Genomic DNA, 21,729 nt, shown 5'->3' with positions numbered 1-21,729 from the left:
TTTGGGCGGTCATCCCCTTATCCCCTTTTTTTACATGGCCGGCCGTGGCCTAGGCCCTTTTTCCATTGTCCTCCTATCTTCCTAGCTTGCTTCCTACTGCCCATCTACCTTTACAAATTGCACAGGTGAGAGCCCGACGCTCTTAAATTAAATCATGATGCGCCTTGCACTCTTTTACAAAAGTATCGACTTGCAGTTTTTCTTGTGCGCCTTTCTCTTTGATTTAGGACTTTTCTGCACTTCTTGTGTTTCCATATTTTTCTTAGAGTGCCTTTGTCTTTCTTTTCACTTTTGCCTTGGCCTTGTCTTCTGCTTTAGATTTTCCAAATTTTCCACCTTGTTCATCTGAGGGTTAACAATATTGTCTCAAAATTCTTGAAGGTAAGGACATCATTCCTAAAGTAATGCTAGTCCATGCAAAGAGTTAAGTCTAGCCTTTAGCCTCTTGGGTCAAAAGAAAAAGAAACATCCCATCCATGCATCATGACCACCAAATCAGAGATATCATTACTTACGAAATAATATGCATGTACGAATGAATCCACAAAAGCATAAGCAATTGAATCAAATAGAAGCCCATGGTCATGGTTTTCTTAATGAAAACCTTAATAGACTGTAATTGTAAACTCTTTATCTTCCTCTTGATCATCCATCGAAATTGTCTTCAGCATAACTGTCTTTATCCTCTTTATCTGAATATTCAAGTACCACAAAAATCCTTGCATTCTTTGCTCTGCACATATCTTTGTGATTAAATACATCGATTCAGCACATCTATAACATAACCCTTGAGTATGCAATTCTCTGATCTAATCATTGATTAATTATCGAGCTTTATGAGTTTTAGACACAATGTTGCCCACATCATCACTATATAGATCAGCAATAGAATAATTATATTGTTGTCCATAGTACTCATGAGAAGCATATGGCTGAGAGGTACATGAATGCTGCTCATAGTCATATTGCTGTCCATATAGGTATTGGTGTCCATGAGAGAGTGATTGGCTATACTCATCGCTATACATATTTAACAATGATTGCAATAAGTCTTGCTGAGCTACTGCATTAGCCGCCATAGCAATTGATACAACCAACATATGCTTGTCATATGTATACGCTAAACCTTCTTGCAAAACAACATTACCATAAAGATTGATGAGAGCTTTCAAAATGCATGGCTATACCAATTGATCCATGTGAAATGTCAAATGTTTGACAAGTGCTCGTTCTATCCAGATGACATCTATCACTTTAGCTGCCATCATGGTTGCATCAAAATGCATAAGTGCATATACCAATACATCAATCATATTAAGCATGTGAGCAACTGACTTGCTAAGTTCCATTTCTCGAATGATACTCATAATATTGCTACTGGATGCCACTTGCCCCCTATAAGACACTTCAGAGTCAATATTGCCTTGTGGTACATGATAGGGATCAAAACCATGTGAGCAATACCCTTGGTGAAGCATCTCTTGCATCATAATCCACTAATGTTGATAAAGTTTTGTTGCCATTTTTGCTATACAAACAGGTTGAAATTACAACTGCTCTGAAAAGCAAGTATGCAACCAATCTAGTAGTGGTGAACTTATCATAAGAACAACATATCATCTACCAATAGTTGCACTCAATCCTTGCTCAAGCCCTTAAGCTTGCTGGAAAGGTTAGACCTATTCAAGCCTGTAATAGATAACCCTTGAGGCATGCTACTATCCAGGATGCAAAGATTAGCATCAATCTAGACAAGGTAGTTGCTTATGGTGCCACTATCTAACTTGGAAACTATTGTTGCCTTGCTTCCCATTAGCAAGAACTATAGCAAGAGTTGTGAACTCTAATAGAAGATTTTCCTTGTTGTCATGAATAGGTGGTGAAATTTGAAGTCACGGAGTCATATATCAAACCTATTACTACATCTTTTTCCAAGTTCAGAATAGTGTCCATTTACCAGAAAGTATGCTTGGTCAACTATGGATGCCTAAGCAAAAGTACTTGCTTTTTGCAATATCTATGCTTGGATATCAGTTGTTGTATCATCCACAACTCAAAGAACTGCACCATGCAACCTCCAAACTAAAGACATGTCCTTCTTTTCTTGCAAAACCATCTATCAAAAGTCAATCCACATATGCAAGCACCAGCCAAACTGATCAAGTTGAATCAGTAACCTTAAAAGGACCAAGCCTAAAAATGGAAGCAATCACGAAAACTCCAAGGGTGTGAAGAAAGCCTCCTTAAAGGCCACTGCTAAGAGCATGGATGGTGCAAGTTTCTTAGGAGCCATGCATCCATGGATGCATTAAAGCCAGACAATAAGCTAGAGATTGACAAGCCAATCCCTCAGGTTGACTCAGAGTGGACATTTCAAGACTCTTTGAAGCAACCTACCATTATTGATGCTGTAAACTCTGAGGATAAACCATCATCTTTGGTTGAGAAGAGAGGCAAATAAAGATCAAGCAATGAAGCCCATTGTGCCAAGTGAAAATGTATCTCAACTTTCAACCTACGAAATGGACAATCTGGAATTTGCTACCTTTGAACAATCAAGGAAGGCGTGTACTCTTCAAATAGACTAATGCGTATCAGTGCTCCAACTCCACGCAAAGCATTGGCTATTTAATAGCAAACAACTACAAAAGCTTCATATCCATCACAGGCATACAACACTCCTCCATTTGCTTCACAGACATTTGCAAACAACTCTGATAAGTGAATAGACATCTGACATCTGTCAGTCCTGGCTTGCAATGCCTGCAAAGCAGACTTCCCTGATGAGGCTGTACAGAAGTGAACACACATCTGACATCTGTCAGTCCCAGTTTGTAACGCCTGCAAAGCAGACTTCCCCGATGAGGCTGCACAACAGTTTTTTATTCCAGCCATTGAAAGGGATGCCAAGCAATTAGGTGTTAGCATTCCTGTCAAGAATCTCCACAAATTTTAGAATGACAAGGAGAGTGGCCATCGGGAGTCTTATGATGCGGTGCTGTACCTTGGAGTTATCGATAATTTGGAGGATTATGATATGGGAAAGAAAATAGAGCATGCTTACAAGTCTTTTCAGTTTGATTCTCTCTCCATATCTGCAGTGGATCCTACACTTTATTTGAAGCGGTTTCAGCACTTCATGCATCAAGTATTCCTAAGTAACACTTGACAGCCTGCTTACTGGAGTCACAGATATTGGTTCATCTCTGGGCTGGTTTTAGAGCAACTGAATGCAGACCCCTTTTAGCCCTGCAAGGAATCTGGCATGCTGAATTGGGCATAAGCTTGTTTGACTGGCACTGTCAGAGATGTTCACGACATGCTGCACACCATTGTGCAAGCAGGCATCCCTTGATAGGGGAGTTCAGATTGGCATCCAAGGACCATATGCACAGGATGTTCGCATGGAAGACAGGTTGCTTTTAGACAGCAGAACAACACCAATACCTCTGTCTCAGCGACCTGTGGATGCTTCCTCAATTCTGTCCTCAAGTGCCTAACCTATACAGTTCCATTTGCCAACTCTGTGAAGCGCAGCCGGCATAAGTCTACATCTCAAGTCGAAGGGTTCTGTGCAAATGTGTGCCTTGGAAGATCATATCAAAGATGTTTTTTCATCTTCTGGTAGCACTGTTTCGCCTTCCTATGTGGCCAGTAATTTGAGCTACATTTCAAAATCCTTTGTTTTAGGGGAGAAACAGGATGCACATGAGTATTTCTTCTTTCTCATGGAAGTCTTGCAGAAATATTGTGTGCCTGCTATTTCTATGGCCAACACAAGCCCAAAGAGCTTTGTGTCAGACATATTTATTGTTCAACTCAGGAGCCAGGTGCAATGGAAAGCCTGCTCTCAGAGCTTTGATTCATTCAAAGATTTTTTTGGGCCTTAAGCTTAGAGGTCGAGTCTCGCAACACTGTTCTTGAGACACTACATAATTTTACAACAGTGGATCCTTTGGAAGAAGAAAACAAGGTCTCATGTTTGCACTGTAAAAATCCATCCAGCAGAATAGCATCAATGCCTCTATCTCAGCGATCTATGGAGGCATGATGTCAGAAATGCTTGCCACTCCATCTCAAAGGCCACTATTGGACAGACCTGGCACAGCAGATAGATATATATCTGGATCCTTTGCCAGAAGCCCATGGAGCCGGAAGCAAACTTTAAGTGACAGGTCTATTTCAACATTCACAGCATCTGTAGCTCAAAGTAATAGGCCTTCAACTGCCCCTACATTTGCAAATCTCAATGAGGAACATTTGAAGAAGGCTGGGGTGGCAAAACAAAATAGTATCTTATCAGAAACTCCTTCACCCCAGAAGGCAAGTTCAGAATCATATTCTGGTTGCATTGACTCGGAGGGAAAAAAATGAATACCTTATGCCAATGTCTCAAGTTTTGTCGCAGGGTAACACAGCAGCAGGCGTAATGACAGGGGTTTTTCATGAGATTGAAGATGTGATAAATGCATTAGAAAAAGCACAAATTGCCTTCATTGAGCAACTGCATGCATCCTCTTAATCAATGTTCTTTCTGAAAGGTCTTCCTACTGTTGTTGCTCACAGTATGATGCAGAATGTTAGTTCAGAAAATTCTGTTCTAGCTCTAGTAGCCAAGAGTGTGATGCAGCAGAAGTTCAGCAAAATGCCTGATGTGAAGGATTCAGGATTCTGTCCTATGACATATTAGTCATCTACTTTCTTCATCAGAGATAGAACTTCCACAATTGGTTTTTATGGTGAAAAATTAGATTGAAATAGAATAAAAATGGATCAAAGACCAATGCTCTGATACCACTTATCAAGAAGTGAACTAGAGAGAGAGAAAGAGGAGAGAGAAGACTACAGAAGAGAGAGAAAGAGAGTGATGATGAGAGAGAAATACTAGAAATGGAGAGAGAAAGACTAAAGAGAAAAAGGACAGGAGGAGCTAGAGAGAAAAGGACAAAGTTGTATTATTGTGTAAAAATTGATTACTTGTACATGTGTCCTTTGCCCTTTTATATGCCCCTAATTTAGCTCTTTACATTACTGTAGTTTATCCTTCAATGAAAATTTCAACTTTCTTGCTTTGTGCTCTAGGGTTTCATTGGAATAGGAATAACATCCCCATCCTTAATCATTTCCAATGTGAAGAGACTCAAGGGCATCAAAGGTACAATTACCTTACTACTGCTAGCTTTGAGTGTTGGGAAATCTTGGTATGTATGAGTGATTCCACACTCATAGCACCGTTGGTCTGCTTTGTTTTCTTGGGATTGTTGTTGGTCAATGGGGCCGAGTGTCATCACTCGGATGGGCCGAGTAGACTTTGGGCCGAGGGCCGATTAGGGTTTTCAGGCCGAGTGGGCCGAATAGCAAGGGCCGAGGGCCGATTCTGGGGCTCGGCCCAGGAACGGCCACTCGAATAGGCCGAACGCAGCGCGACGAATGTAGTGCGACGATGATTTTGATCAAGTCTCACAATTTAGACAATCACTCCCAGCACAAACTTTCAAATCCCAACTAGGGTGCCAAGGGAAGTAATTGGTATACCTGAGGTGAGGGGTAGGCTCTCCGATGATGAGATCGAATCGATTCTTTGCGGGCTCTCTCTCTCTCTCTCTCTCTCTCTCTCTCTTTGCAGTGGTTGCAAATGAGCTCTCCCTTGGCCTCTTGGCTCTTAAACCCTTTCCCGGGTAAGGTTTTGACGCTCCCAATCACTCATTTGCCGACATTAAGCATCCCAAGCAAGCTTTTTGCCATTTTTTTGCATGATTTATGCCATGTTTTGCAACGGTAAACCCTACCCTTTCCCGATTCAATTTCCTAATACTATCCTACGCTAAATGCAACAAGAATCGAAAGTAACAAACTGAAATGATTTCTCCATGTTTTCCAATCATCAAACTAACTAACTATCCCAAAATACTTACTTGTTTTGAAGATCAAAACACCCAAACTTCCTACCTATCTCAAGCTCTGTTTCGGGGATGAATCTCTTACTTCAATGCTCTGTATGAGGCATGCAAGCGCTCAAGCTTGAATCTGTTGGTCCCGACAATGGAACCCAAATGTGGGAGCTTTCACTCAATCGTCAAGACCCACGGACCACTTATTGTTTCAAGCATTCCAAGCGAGCTCTAATGGCTATCTCTCACCTAGCTGATGCGCCATTGATCCTACGAGTGTAGTGAGCTTACCTTGATGCCGATATGAGTTGCCTCCTCTCTCGCACACACTGGTAGCTCCACGATACTAAATGCTAGCTCAAGCATCCTCAAGCCTCCTCCATCTCCAAGCTCCATCCACCATAGCTGCGCACGTGAGAAACGAGAAGAGAAGAAGAGAAGAGGAGATGGTGAAGAGCTTCACCCTCTTGATCCCTCACTCCCACATACTCACTCTCTCACACTCTCACACTCCCTCTCTCAAGAGCACACACAAGCAAGGAGAAGAGAAGAAGAGAAGAAGAAGAGAACTCTTGTTAGCCACACACCAAAGAATGAGCTTCCATTCACTTTTTGAATTTTATATATAAGCCCTAAAATCCCATGGGCACCCATCCCTTTTTTACATGACTGGTCATTATGGCAAGGTCCTTTTTTTATTTCCTCTTCTAGCCTTATGCCTCTAGTCTACACCCGTCTAATATTTTACAAGAGCTTGGCGCTCTTTTACACGAGTTTTTGGAGTTTTTTGAGGCGCCTTTTATTTAAAATTACGCTTTTGGCCCCTGCTTAGCTTTAGAGGCTGCCTGCGTGTCTTTGCTCTTTTTCCATTCTTTTTTTGCTTTTTCATTCATTTTTCCGCCTTCTTGACTTGGGGTTAACATGTATCTTGTGTAGAAGTGTTTTTGGAAGACAAATATGCAGGAGAGTGGCTAAGAATTGGTCAATACCTCAGTACATTAACAAAGAGAGATGAATGGTCAGATAAGGAGTTTATGAAGATCAAAAGGAAAGCCTATGGATTTTTTTAAAAAGATGGATACTTATGGAAACATGCTAAAAAGAAACAGGGTATGCCATTGCGAGTTTTGGGTGACAGAGCTTCACAAGTAAAAGTAATGCAAGAATTTCATGAAAGCTTGTCGGCTAGTCATAGAGGTGTTTAGGGTACTTTTACAAAGATCAAAGAAAGATATTGGTGGCAGGGTATGTATAAGGATGTTGCTCACTTTGTGGAAACAAGTACAACATGTCAAATGTATTCAACTGTGAGACATCGGGATGGGTTGCAACCCACATATCCATTGTCTCTTCATTTTAACTCGGTGGTGGATTTGGTCACAATGTCTACATGTCTTTGGCAAATGAGATATCTTGTGCTTGCTCGTGACGACTTGACTAATCAAGTGGAAGGGAAAGCTTTACGTACTAAGACAACAAATGTTGTGTGTACTTTTCTCTTAGAAGAGATCCTTTGTCAGTATGGCTGTGTGGGAAAAATTACAGCAGATAGGGGTGAGTTGGATGTAGATGAAGCTCATGATTTCTTTGCACGGTTGGGAATAAAGCTTGCTTTAACTTCAACCTATAACCTTGAAGAAAATGGAAAAAGTGAAAGAGATCACCCACGTATTGTGAAGGCATTGGCAAAAGCATGTGGAGAGAAGGTAAAATAGTGGCCACGATTGCTCCCTTATGCTTTGTGGGCTAACAAAACAACTCATAGTGCTGTTATAGGATATATGCCTACAGAATTGATGTATGGTCAAAAACCTATCATGCCGATAGAAGAGATGACAGTGACATGGAGTGTGTTACCTTGGGAGGAGGAGTTGAATCGAGAGGAGTTATTGGCCTTAGGCATTAGACAGTTGGAAAGAAAATCAGAAGACATAGAGGCAGCAACTGCAAAGTCAAGGGCAGCAAGGATACAGAACAAGAAACGGTTTGACAAAAGACATAGATTGAGACCAAGAACCATACAAGATGGGGATTCGGTATTGGTTTATGATAGCAGTTTAGATAACCAGCATAGTGCCATGTGTAAAGTTTTCAAAAGATAGTTTGGACCCTATGTGGTAAGACAGGTGTTTGATAGTGCTAGTAATGCATTAAATGAGCTGGATGGGATAGCCATCAAACTTCCGGTACTATGAAAAAGAATCAAATTATTCAAAAGGCGGGAATCTACTACTTATGAGTTGCCAGAATTGGAAGAAAATAGTGGTCTTGATACAGGGGCTAGCCAGGAAGATATGGAAGATGAATAAGTAAAGGATATGGTTGCAGAGGATGAGGACTCGAAATCCGGTGACAACTAGGATTTTGGCACATACCAAAGGATGTGCAGGTTCAGAGGGGGTGGATGTCGTGATGTTATGAGGACACAGTGTGAAAAAGTATGGAATGCATCATCATCCGACTTCTTTTAGATGCAACCACATATGGGCTGAGAATTGAAAGGGCTGATGAAGCTCGTAAAGGAGGCATGTTGAGAGTGGAAAAAGACTGATATTTTAACTGATTTTTGTTGTTTTTGAGGTCTGAATTATTGATTTTTGATGGATTTAGAGTGATGTATGATTGATAATGGAAGTGTTTGAGAGTGTTTTGGATGATATTGATTATGTTTTGGAAGATCATGATGATTCTTAGTGAAGATATGAAGCTCTGTGATGTTCTGATAGGTTCTATTGAGGTTTTGATTGGTTCTGTATACCTTCTGTATAGCTTCTGCTGATCAACCAATTGAATGGGGCCTATAGTGTGTGGGATCCCATCCTATGGATGTACCGTCGTGTAGCCTTGGATATGTTGCATATTTTTGAGACAGTGATCTGCCAGCTAGCTCCTTGACAGTGGAATTGCTTTGCAGACTCCCTAGCTAATTATGTTTTAGTTGAAGATGTCTTTTTCAATTGTGGTCCGGGGGAGCTCTTACAATTACCTTCTAACCTTAGCCTAGGACTACTTTGGGGTCTTCTTGCTAACACGTCCTATTTTGGCCTGATGGCTAGTTTGGGTTATGAGTTAGGTAGCAATTGAGCACCTTCCTATTCTATCACATGGACACATAGGATCGTTTATCGTCATTTCCATTGGACACCCCTTGCTATTTCTCCAAGGGGGTTAGCCAATAACCTGATGTGTTTAGTGTAGGGGCCTGAGGCACCCTTATCCTTAGTCATCGATCTTATGGTTCAATGGAGTTATGTCTTTACTGAGGACTTGTTTAAGAAGTACACTACTAAAAGGTCATTTTTTGAAATATCTTGTTAGGCCAAGAGAGCGAGTCAGTCTATAGTGAATTGTCACATTTCATTAGGCCAAGAGGACCATGTGTCTGTTTAGTGCAGGTGTTGTTAATGGGCTTTGTTTTAGTGATGCACTATATAGATTTAGCAGAACCTGGAGGGACCTCTTGCTATGTGGAACCTTCTTATGGCCAAGTCTAGGTGATGTTCTTCCTTTATGAGTGCTTTTATTTTATACTATATGTGTTTATGTGCTTGGGGAGAATTGTTTTTTTGTTGGGGATTGCCAATCAAGGCATGAAGTCCTAGGGTTCAGTTAGATATATCGAGGGGGGGAGGTTCGAGTAGTTATTTACCTCTTGTAAAGACATTGTCAGGCATTGACGGACCTCTTTTTAGAAGGCCACCCTAATGCCCTATTCTGCTAGCCTACTAGGCAACTATTCTAGGAGTCTGTGCTTGTGTGAGGCAGTTAGAGAAGCCTCCAAATTTATTTATTTTTAAATTGAATCTATTTGAGATATAACAATATAGAGGTGTGTTAAAAGGGATTCTAATCCCTCAAATAGAAAAGACAAGAAAGAAAAATCGTAAGAGCGGTAGATTATCGCCTTGTGAAGGCTTGGTAGGTTCCTAAGGATGGTTGGTATTACGGACGACCCCAACCCCCTATGCGGTGATGACAGTCCACCTTCACCATCTGAATGGGCCAAGTGTTTCTAACCCTACCTCTTACATATGTATATATCTACCACATCTTAACTGTGAGGACGTAAGGGTTCAATTCATGGTCAAATGCTAGGCCCTTGGCGATTAGACAAACCAGTACGTTAAGGTTTTAAGTGTGGGGATGCATTCTTGTACGTATTGTCTCAGCATATATTTATGAATATGTCATTGTAAAATCTTTCAATGATGTCATGTTTTATCTATGCCTTGTTGGGGCCCCTTCCCCAACCAACTATCCTATTCTATCCCATCCCAAGGTCTTTCCTTACCCTTTCGCATTTCTTCTCGTTTGACTATTCTTCCATGTGAACACACCTTACCTTCACCAAAATTGAAATAAATATTACCTTACTGCCCTACTTGTCCCTTCAATCTCGATACTTTTCCTTTTTATTACCCTCTACTCTAAGCAATAATTTCTCAATTATTAACTTTTGAAGAATTTTATATACATTGGATGTGTTTCCATACGAATGTATCTTTCTCATCATCCCAAAACTACAATTTGACCTAATAGCCTTGATCTTTCACTTCTCTCATACTTCTTTTTTATAACATGTATTTTCGACACATGGATTGATTGTTATTTATTTTTACGTGTTTGCAAGTATTTTCTTATGTGATTTTTACTATTTTTCCATGTGAACATGCTTTTTTCTTGTCAAAATGGTGTGCTACTTGGATATTGTAAGGAGCTGGGAATAACAAATAAGTGTTAATAATATTGATATTATGCCATGTCACACTGACATTGGTATAAAAGGAGAGAAGATGTATTTTTTCACATCTTTTTGACACATTAATACAATTACAATCTTTCTCTCCCTTCTTGCTCACAGCTTCTATTGGCTTCCCCTTCTTTCCTGTCTTTCTCTCTCTAAATCTAGTATTTCTCTCTCCTCGTCACTCTTCTTCTCTCTCTTCTGCAGTCTTCTCTCTCCTCTTTCTCTCTCCATAGTTCTCTCTCTGACAAGTGGTATCAGAGCTTGAGTCTTTGATCCATTCTTTTCTTCCATTTTCAGTCCCATTTTCCTATTTCAAAATCAATTTCAGACAAAAATGGTACAAGACAGTAACTAGTGGAGTGCTGCAGGACATCTACAGTTAGTAAGAGACTACATCTGGAGATATCCAAGGTCAGATATGGCGGATAAAGGCTTAAATGGCTGGATGTCATCAAATTTCATGCAAAAATGGAGATAACTAGGGTAAAGGATGGTTAACTGGGCTTAGTTAGAGGCTAAACTACAGTTACTTTTCAAAAGAGAGCTTCTCTTCTCTCTCCTTCAAGCTTTTGACTGAAGCTTTCATGGTGGCTGTCAAGAAAGTCCCAGATATCTCTCTCTGCTGAAACATTTCTCTCTGTCAAAGCATGCGGCAAATGATCTTTGTTGCATGAGTTTTAGGAGGAATACCATAGTGAAGCAATGCTGCTGATTATCAGCCACCAAAAACAGCCCGAAAAATGCGCCGAAATTTGCGTTGAATTCCCTGCTCCTCCTCCCTGCTCAGCTTGCTCCAGATCTTCAGCTCATTGATCACAGGCTTCATCAAGCACTTGTTGACAACAATCTTCAGCCTCAGAAGCATCCTGATCAGCCATTCTCTTGCTCAAACCCTAATACACAGCAGGGCAGCCATAGCCACAGACCTGGAAGCTCATGTTAACCCCAACACGAAGAAAGCAAAAAGAAGTGGAAAAGACGCAGGGCAAAGGCGGAAAAAAGGTAGCCCGACTGAAGAAAGAAAAGGAGAAAAGGCCAAAAGCGCAAGGGCAACCTTAAAAGTCCAAGGCAAAGGCAAAAGGGGAAAGGCGCATTTTAAAATAAAAAGGCGCACCCTAAAATCTTGTAAAAGAGCGCCGGGCTCTCACCCGTGCAATTTGTAAATGTAGACGGGCGGTGGAAAGGAAGCTAGGAAGATAGAAGGACAATGGGAAAAAGGGCCTAGGCTATGGCCGGCCATGTAAAAAGGGGAAAAAGGGGATGACAGCCCAAAAGGGATTTAGGGTTTTGTATATAAAGTTGAAAAGTGAATGAGAAGCTCATTCTTGTGTGTGGCCAAAAGTAGCTCTCCTCTTCTTCTTCTTCTTCTTCTTCTTCTTGCTTGCTTGAGCTTGTGCTTGAGAGAGGGAGTGTGAGAGTGTGAGGGAGTGAGTGTGTGAGGGTGAGGGACCGAGGAGGAGAAGCTCTCCATCTTCTCCTCTCTTCCTCTCTTCTCTTCTCTTCCCTTGTCTTGCTCGCGGTAATGGAGCTTGAAGCTTGGAGTGGGAGGATTGAGCTTGCACTTGGATCGTGGAGCTACCGGAGTGCGCGGGAGAGGAGGTAACTCGAACGGCACAGAGGTAAGCTCACTACACCCGTAGATATGGATGGCGCGTCGGTTATGTGAGAGGTAGCCATTAGTGCTCGGCTTGGAACGCTTGAAACAATAAGCGGTCCGTGGGTCTCGGCGGTTGAGTGAAAGCTCCCACAGCTCAAATTTCTCAAAATTTTGGACTTCCCCGACCTCCAAAGCTTCTCTAAAGCTAACTACAAGCTGGATAGACTCCAAGATTGAAGACATTGAAGAGATTTCAGCCCGTGCATGACATTGGAGCTTAAATGGAAGGATTATTTTGGGGCTTTTCATCAAGGAGCTTGAATCTTTGATGTTCAAGTGTTCAAGCAAGGCTGGAGCATTGATTCTTCAAGGATTTCATCATATTGAAGCTTGTATGGAATGATTCTATGGAGATTTCAAGCTTTATGATGGATTTATGATGGATTATGAAGAACTTTTGCATCAACGGGGTTGAAGCTGACATCCATCATATTCTTCAAGCTTAATGGAGGTATTTTCCTTTTACTAATATCTGAAATCTCTCAATAATCCAATTGCTAATGGCTTTTCCACTTGTTGATGGGAGATTATTGATCAATTAATTCACTGGATTGATCAATAGATCAGAGATTAGTGTTAATTCTCCTTGATTTCAGCCTATTTCATTGAATTTCATTTTGATTCAAACCATTACTTCATCATAGGTATCATTTGATCAGCTTGATGCATAACCTTGATTTGTTTTGTTGAATTTCTCTCACCCAAGATGAAATATTGTAAAAGAGTAAGTACTAGCAATCAGTGAGTCACTGAATTGCATCGGTAAGACCCTTCTTCTATCCCAAATTTTCCAAATCTCATTCAATTGCATTTCATGAAAGGCTGAATGAATATTTCAGAAATGCATATCATGCTGATTGCTTAGAACACTAGCCTCTGCCATGTTGATATTCCCACCGAGGAAAAATGTGGATGCCAGGGAGATAGCGGGACAAAAGAGAGGGGACCCTCCCTCACTATCGAAGATCCCGAAGGGGTGCAACCAACCGACCCGGGGGGAACTTTGCCCACCTCCTGGTGCTTCGGAGCCCGTGTAGGGAGCCTGTCATGCCGTTTTATCCCTCACATAGGTACAATGAGTGGAGAATTGAAGATTGAAGACTTTCCAAGGACTCAAGTACCTACACGACCAAAATAGGGTAAAACAGGGAATTTACAGGTCACTTACAGGGTATTTACAGGTGGTTACAGATACACCATTTATTACTGAAGCATATGTGCAGGTACTACAGGGTACCCACAGGTCCTATATACCCTTTTGCAGGGTTTAGTAGCCATTTGGGGTTACTATCTTGCATTACAGGGTCAAAACATGGCACTTACAGGTTTAGACAGGGTGTAGGACTAGACAGTTCAGACTCTGAAATCCAGCTATAGAATTTTCAATCCTAAACCTGTTATAGCGTGCTATAGCTCATCTTGAAGAGGGCATTCTTAGCTTCGATTCGCACAAAAAATTTCCGAAATCGGAGTTTCCTAGCCAAAGTAATAGCCGTTTTTCTGACAGGGGGTACTGCAGGACTGCACTAATATGGCAGGACATAAAGGCAAAAATAAGGTCCAAGAGGATTATGCTCAGCAAATCAGGGATTCCATGATGGATAGCACACTTCAAGAGAACCCTGAAGAGCTACAACAACAAGGAGAAGTCAGTATACTCAATAATACTTTTTGTGCCCATGAACAAAGACATAGGGAATGACATGAGGCCATCTTGTCAAGAATGGAGCAGATGGTTCTATCTACTGATCAGACCAAGGCTTCTATTGATAAGTTGGTAGAATCCAACTAACTACTCATGGCACAAATCTCTAAATTCATGCAATTGCAAATGGCATCAAAAGAAGTTAATGAGAAGGCTTGTTCAAACAGTGGCCCTTCAGTCCCACTTCAGCCATCTAACCAAAATGGTCATGGAAATGGGATTATTGGAAGAAGAGGCATTCCAAATAGTTAATACTAACAGGAATATTACATAGTAATTCTCAGCTACCTGTTGGAAGATTTCAGTCTCAATTTGGAGGTTCTGTACTTGGTAATCCTGACCAGCCAATTTTGGGACAGCAACCCTTTCATGAAAGGGAGTTTAAGGACAAAATTGTTTTAGCCAAATTCAATGGCCAATCATCTTCACCATCAGACTTAGAGGAATGGACCTCTAAGATGGAGTCCTACTTTGATATATACCCTAAAACTGATGATATGAAGATTCACTTTGCTTCCTTGCATCTAGAAGGATTTGCCCATACTTGCTGGAGGTATATCAAGAAAGTGAATATACTTGTAGAGAATTGGGAAGCTTTCAAGGCACTTATGGCTGAAGTCTTTGTTTCGTCTCTTGAGAAAGAGAAGTTAGCACGGAGATGGTATGGTTTGGAACAAAGGGGCCTAAGTGTAAGAGAGTATACAAACCAATTCCTCAACTTGACCATGTATGTGGAAAGCATCAGTGATGAGGCTAAGCTTCACAAGTTTATGTATGGTTTGGAGCCATCTTTGTCAGCTGATGTTATGGCGCAAAATCCTACTTCACTTTTCAAGGCTATTGAGCTTGCGGAGCGCTATGGAAGAAAGTATAGGAAAGAATCTTCATTTCAGCCTAGTTATGGACAACCAAGGACTGTTTTAAAGCAGGGACAAGTTGGTAACATTTATGGCAGCAATCATGTGCCTAATGGGAGCTTATGGATACCAACTTATCCTCCATTTAATGCTTCTAGGCCTCAAAGTAATTTCAGGACAGCAAACAGTCCAAAGGTTGAATTCAAACAGGGGGACAACAAGCCTAAGTCCATTTCAGTTAATACAAATCCCAAATCTATTCCTATGGATCTTTACAAGGAAAGGAAGGACAAGGGCTTATGTTTCAAGTGTGGAGAAAAGTATACACCTGATCATGCTTCAAAGTGTGTATACAAAAATGTCAAGCCAAAGCTTCAGAGTATGCTAGTTTTTGAGGACTTTGAAGATGACATAGATGAAGCTAATGCAGTGGCAATTAATGCTGAAAATGAAGATCTTGAGGAGGAAGTTGGACAAGAGTACTTTTATGATCCAGTCGACTCTTTTCCTTTTGATCCAGGTGGAAATGTTTCATTTGACCCTGGTGGATCTTGTGATGAGTCGCTTGCTGCCACAAATTGTTCTATTTTTATGGATGCTTGGACGGGATCTAAGAGCCCTAATACACTTCGTATGAAGGGAAGCATATGTGGAAAGCCAGTGTTCATCCTGATAGACAGTGGTAGTACTCACAGTTTTGTCAATAACTCCATCATGGACAAGTTAAATTGTATTCCCACAGACTTACAGCAGCCCATTAGAGTACAAGTGGCTAATGGTGAAGAAGAAATCAGCACACAGATTTGCCCACAGGTTTCTTTGCAGTTGGCTGAAATTTTTGAAGCCAAAGTAAACATGATCACTCTGGAAATGGGGCCCATAGATATTGTACTTGGTTGTGATTGGTTGATGACATTAGGTAGGATCACTATGGATTTCTCACAGTTATATATGGAGTTTATCTCCAATGGACAGCTCATCCATTTACAGGGAATTCCTAGTAGATCTGATTTTCAGCTTATCACCATTCAACAACTCAAAAGAGAGTACAAGAAGCGCTCACAAATATTTGTTTTGCATTTGAACAAAGAAACACAGGATCAGCCCAATAATTCAGCAAACCATCCAGCCTTGACAGCTCTTCTTGAGGAGTATAGAGATTTGTTTGAAGTACCTACTTCATTACCTCCTAAGAGAGAGATGGATCACCCCATTGATTTGGAGCCTAACTCAAAGACAAATAAGCCACCTTACAGATTATCAAAATGTGAACGAGAGGAAGTAGCCAAGCAAATCAAAGAGCTTCTTGAAATGGGATTCATTGAACCAAGTTCTTCACCTTATGCATCTCCAGTCCTGTTAGTCAAAAAGAAAGATGGATCTTTCAGAATGTGCATTGACTACAGGGATCTCAATAAGATAACAGTGAAGAACATGTATCCTATACCCAGGATTGATGATTTGCTTGATGAGCTTAAGGGGGCTCGATTCTTCACGAAGATTGATTTGAGATCAGGGTATCATCAAATTCGCATGCGAGAGGGTGATGAAATCAAGACTGCTTTTAGGACTGATCGTGGGCTCTATCATTTCTTGGTGATGCCATTTGGGCTTACAAACGCTCCAGCTACCTTTCAAAGCCTGATGAATAAGATCTTGCAACCTTTCCTCTTTCAGTTTGTCTTGGTATTCTTTGATGACATTTTGATCTATAGCAAGACTTTACAGGATCACTTGGCACATATGAGGAGGGTTTTTGATGTGTTGAGACATCATAGGCTTTTTGCTAAGGAGAAGAAGTGCTCTTTCATGCAGGCTGAAGTGGAATACTTGGGACATATAGTCAGTGAAAAAGGAATACAGGCTGATCCCAAGAAGGTGCAATGCATAAGACATTGGCCAATGCCTACTACTACTACCTCTCTTAGAGGATTCCTTGGTCTATCTTCATTCTATCGCTGATTTATAAAGCATTATGCGGCAATTGTAGCTCCTTTAATTGACAGGTTGAAGAAGGAGTCTTTCTTTTGGGATGCTCTTGCAGATAGTAGCTTCAACCAGTTAAAGGAACTCCTTACTTCTGCTCCTATCTTAGTATGCCCGGATTTCTCCAAAGAGTTTACTATACAGTGTGATGCTAGTGGCCGTGGCATTGGGGTTTTTTTGCTTCAGGAGCATGGAGTAATTGCATTTGAGAGATGTAAGCTTACAGATAAGGAGATGGCTATGAATGTTTATGACCAGGAGATGTTGGCTATCCTGCATGCAATCAAGAAGTGGCACCATTACTTATATGGCAGCCGATTCAGAGTATATAGTGATCACCGGGTACTCAAGTATTTCCTTACTCAGTCAAATCTCACTCCAAAGCAACGTCGCTGGGTAGCTACATTACAGAATTGTGACTTTGACATCACTCATACAAGGGGCAAGGATAACATAGTGGCTGATTCTCTTTCTCGCATGTGGGCCTGCAAAGTGTCAGCCATGACAAAATTACATAATGATTGGATTGAAGAACTACAGGAGGCCTATCTTTTAGATGAGGAATTCAACCAAATCTTTCAGAAATTACAGCAAGGTCTTATGGAAGGAAACTTGCATTACCAGCTTAAAAATGGTCTTATTTGGTGGAAAGGCAAGATTGTTATTCCCTCTACTTCTTCTTTTAAGCGGAAAATTATGGAGGAGTTACATTCTTCGCCTTAGCTGGACACTTGGGAGTTTTCAAGACTTATGACAAGATCAGCAAAAGCTTTTATTGGAAAGGACTGTGGAAAGATGTCAAGGACTTCGTTGTGAAGTGTATGCCTTGTCAGCAAAATAAGGATAGCACCCATAAGCCAGGAGGTTTGTTATAGCCATTGCCTATTCCTACGGGTAAATGGACTCATATTACTATGGACTTTATTACTGGCTTACCTACTACTAAGAAGGGGTAGAATAGTATTTATGTGGTGGTTGATAGACTCACCAAAGCAGCTCATTTTATCCCAATAAAAATTCAGTTTACTGCTTCTCAAGTGGCCAACCAGTTTATGGAGCATATTTTTAGACTACATGGATTACTGCAGGTGATTGTCCATGATAGGGACTCAAAGTTTATGACTACGGCTTATCATCCCCAAACTGATGGACAGACAGAGAGAGTTAATAAATGGTTGGAGACTTATCTTTGCCATTTTTGCTATGATGTCCAAACCTCATGGGATTCTTGGTTACACCTGGCTGAGTTTGCTTACAACAATTCCACTCATGCGAGCATAGGAGTTTCACCCTTTGAGGCTTTGTATGGTTACAAGGTGCCCTTACCCACAGTCATCTTTAATGAAAAGATCAATTCTCATGGGAAGGAGGAGTTGGAAAGAATGCAGACCCTTCTTTAGCAATGCAAGGTGAATCTAAGGAAGGCTCAAGATCAAATGAAGATGTATGTTGATGAGAAGAGGAGGCCTTTAGAGTTCCAAGAAGGAGAGCTGGTTTTGTTGAAGGTGCCCAAATCCAAGTACTCTACGTTAAAAGATGGATCCAGTAATAAGCTTGCCCACAGGTTTTATGGCCCTTACAGGATCCTTAAGCGAATTGGAGATTTGGCATACAAACTAGAGCTTCCCTCTTCTACAAAGATTCATAACGTCTTCCATGTTAGTCAGCTCAAGCCCTATTATGGTGATCCAGTGGATATAGTTGATGAGTTGCCACCTATTGATGAAGATGGTCTTGTTCAGTACATCCCAGAGGTTGTTATAGGTCAGCACGAAAAGAAGCTTCAATCACATTCTATTGTGGAATATTTGATCAAATGGAGAGGTTTACCATCTGAAGAGGCTTCTTGGAGACCTGATTCTATATTGGATGAGTATCCATACTTGAGGGAGACAGGCTGAAGCCTATTGCTTATGGAGCTAGTAATGATGCAGACTAGTTCAGGACAGCACACTGTTTTAGAATAGTTTTTATCGTACCTAATTTTCAGAATTAAGCCATCTATATGAGCTTAAAGTACTCTTCAAGAGCTTCGTTTTGATATATGGTACATCTCATTTAGACACTTCTATCAAAAGTTATGGCAGATTTGGTCCAGCAGGGACTGTTTATTCAGCAACTTTGTTCTGGGACTATTTGTTGAAGACTTTATGGCTCCATTTGCTTCTGAAGTATTTCAAATCATGTATATAGGTGGGGCTTACTTCCGTTCTTCAAATTCAGCTCTTGTAGTGGTCATTTTTTATTCATTTCCCATTTGTAAAGCTATAAAACAGAGTAGTACTCTGTTCTATCCATCTTCTTTCTAGTTGTTTCTAGGTTTGTTTTTTAGGACAAAAACTTTTGGGAAGGGATGGATTGTAAGAAGCTGGGAATAACAAATAAGTGTTAATAATATTGATATTATGCCATGTCACACTGACATTGGTATAAAAGGAGAAAAGATGTAAATTTTCACATCTTTTTGACACATTAATACAATTACAATCTTTCTCTCCCTTCTTGCTCACAGCTTCTATGGCTTCCCCTTCTTTCCTATCTTTCTCTCTCTAAATCTAGTCTTTCTCTCTCCTCGTCACTCTTCTTCTCTCTCTTCCTGCAGTCTTTCTCTCTCTTCTGCAGTCTTCTCTCTCCTCTTTCTCTCTTCCTAGTTCTCTCTCTGACAGATATCCTTGAGCCGCATATTTAATCAGATATTTTTTTCTTTTTTCTTCCCTTCGTTCTACCCATGGATTTTGTGTTATCAAAATTTTATTGTGTTTTCATCCATATTTTTTACATGTTTTCATGCAAACGTGTCTTTCTCACACCAAAATTGTGTTTTAACCTGACATCCCTGTTGAACACCTCTCCCTTGAAATTTTTTCTTTTCATTGTACTCTATTCAACTGATGAATCTTCTCAAAATAATTTTCGTTTTGCTTTTTGTATGCGTTTTTACCATTTTTTCCATGTAAATATCCCTATTTCTCACTAGATCCTTGTTTTAATTTGATGGCCATGTCCATCTTGTCAAATCAAACATTTTTCCTTTTTACTACACTCTGTTCCAACAAATGAATTTTCTGTTATCAATTTTTAATTCCATTTTTGGGTGTATTCTTAATAATTTTTCCATGTGAATGCCTATTTTCAAACTCCACATATCATTTATGTTGTCCATCATGTTCTCCCTATTGTCATACCTACTTTTCCTTTTTATCACACCTTAATCCGAGGCCCGAATCTTTTTGAATTAATTCTTTTGTATATTTTTTGTTCATGGTCCTACGTGTCTACCTGGCCACTTAATGTTCGCCTCGAAATACATACAGTCGGCTTCGACAAGTTGTGGCCAATCCATGTATGCTCCTCCCTTTTTGTTCATTCTTAGCACCGCAAATTTTTTAACCCAGCCCCACATTTGCGCATGGGACGAGAGGACATGGAGTTTCACCTTTTTCTTTTCTTTTTTTAAATAAAAAACTTTAAAAGCCACACCATTTAAAAAGGAATTTAAAAAAATTAAACATGCACACCCCACCCATTCGATTCCTTTTTCCCTCTCTCCTTCTTCCTTTCTTCTCTCTCCTCATCTCCCTCTCCCTAACCTACCTCCCCTTTCTCCTCTCATGTCTCCCTCCTCCACCCCCACCTGCCTCCCTTCCCTCCTTCGCCTCCTGCCCCCACCTTCCCCTCCTCCTTCTATCGCCACTAGCCCTCCTCTGCCATGCCTTGCGCTACCCACCATCCCTCCTCGTCGCCCCACTAGTATTGCACCACACCACCCGCCTCATGCATCATGCCCCCAATATGCCTCCATCACCTCCCTTTCCTCTTCCCCCCTGCAGCGCCCTCCTCCGTTCCCACCTCCAACCTCCTCCACTCCTTTCTCCTAATCCTCCTCCCCTCCCCCACCCTCTCCCTGCCCCACCACCCTCCTCCACCCCTGATTCCTCTCCCTCCCACACCCCCCCACAACACCCCCCCCCCCCCCCCCTATAAGCACACTCACCCACCCCCCATAGTCCCGCTCCCTACCCACCCCTTATAACCACCCCCTCCCTTTAGCTAATGTTCACACGCATCGTAGTGGATCCTGGTATACGCCCTTCCTACAATTTCAAATTGCTAATAAATCAAAAATACTTTTTAAATCTAAATAAACTATAAAAAGCCAAATAAAGGCTAACAAACTCTCAAAAAATAGCAAAAATCCAAAAATTCACTGAAATTTTTGCTCACAAATACTAGCTAAAAATTATAAAATAAAAAATATAAACGTAAAAATTTCATTAGAAATCTCGATAATAAAAATATTTTTAAATCTAAATAAACTATAATAACTCAATTAAAATCTAACAAAATTTCAAAAAAAAACAAAAACCTAAAAAATCATCGAACTTTTTGCTCATAAATACTAGTTAAAATTTATAAAATAAAAATAAAAAACCTAATAAAAACTTAAAATTTTCATTAAAAATCTCGATAAATTTAAAAAATAGCCAATATTTTTCTAAAATTTTGAAAAAAAAATCCAAAAATTTTCAATGTCCCATTTTCAGCCCTTCAATTGATATTTGCACAATAACAAAACCTAACAATCTATAAAAATGAATAAAATACATAAATTTAAAATATATTAAAAAATTTACATGTTATGTTTTTTTTTCTCATGCTATAAATTTTCAACTTGGTGGGAGTTTTTTTTGGATTGCTTCATGGCTACGGTTTTCTCTCAACCAACTGATTTGTGTGTGCTCATTTAAATTAGGGTGGATTCACACACCCTATATGTATCAAAATATCATTTGCTTATTGGTGTACCACACAAACCACATTTAATTTTATTAAGAGAAACCATTTGATCACCTTTTTATGCATATCCGCACTTAACACACATCATT

This window comes from Lygodium microphyllum, chromosome 9 (genome assembly GCF_053477565.2).
Source record: "Lygodium microphyllum isolate KBCC chromosome 9, Lygodium_microphyllum_v1.1.10, whole genome shotgun sequence".
Lineage (NCBI taxonomy): Eukaryota > Viridiplantae > Streptophyta > Polypodiopsida > Schizaeales > Lygodiaceae > Lygodium > Lygodium microphyllum.
This window is presented reverse-complemented; position numbering follows the sequence as displayed.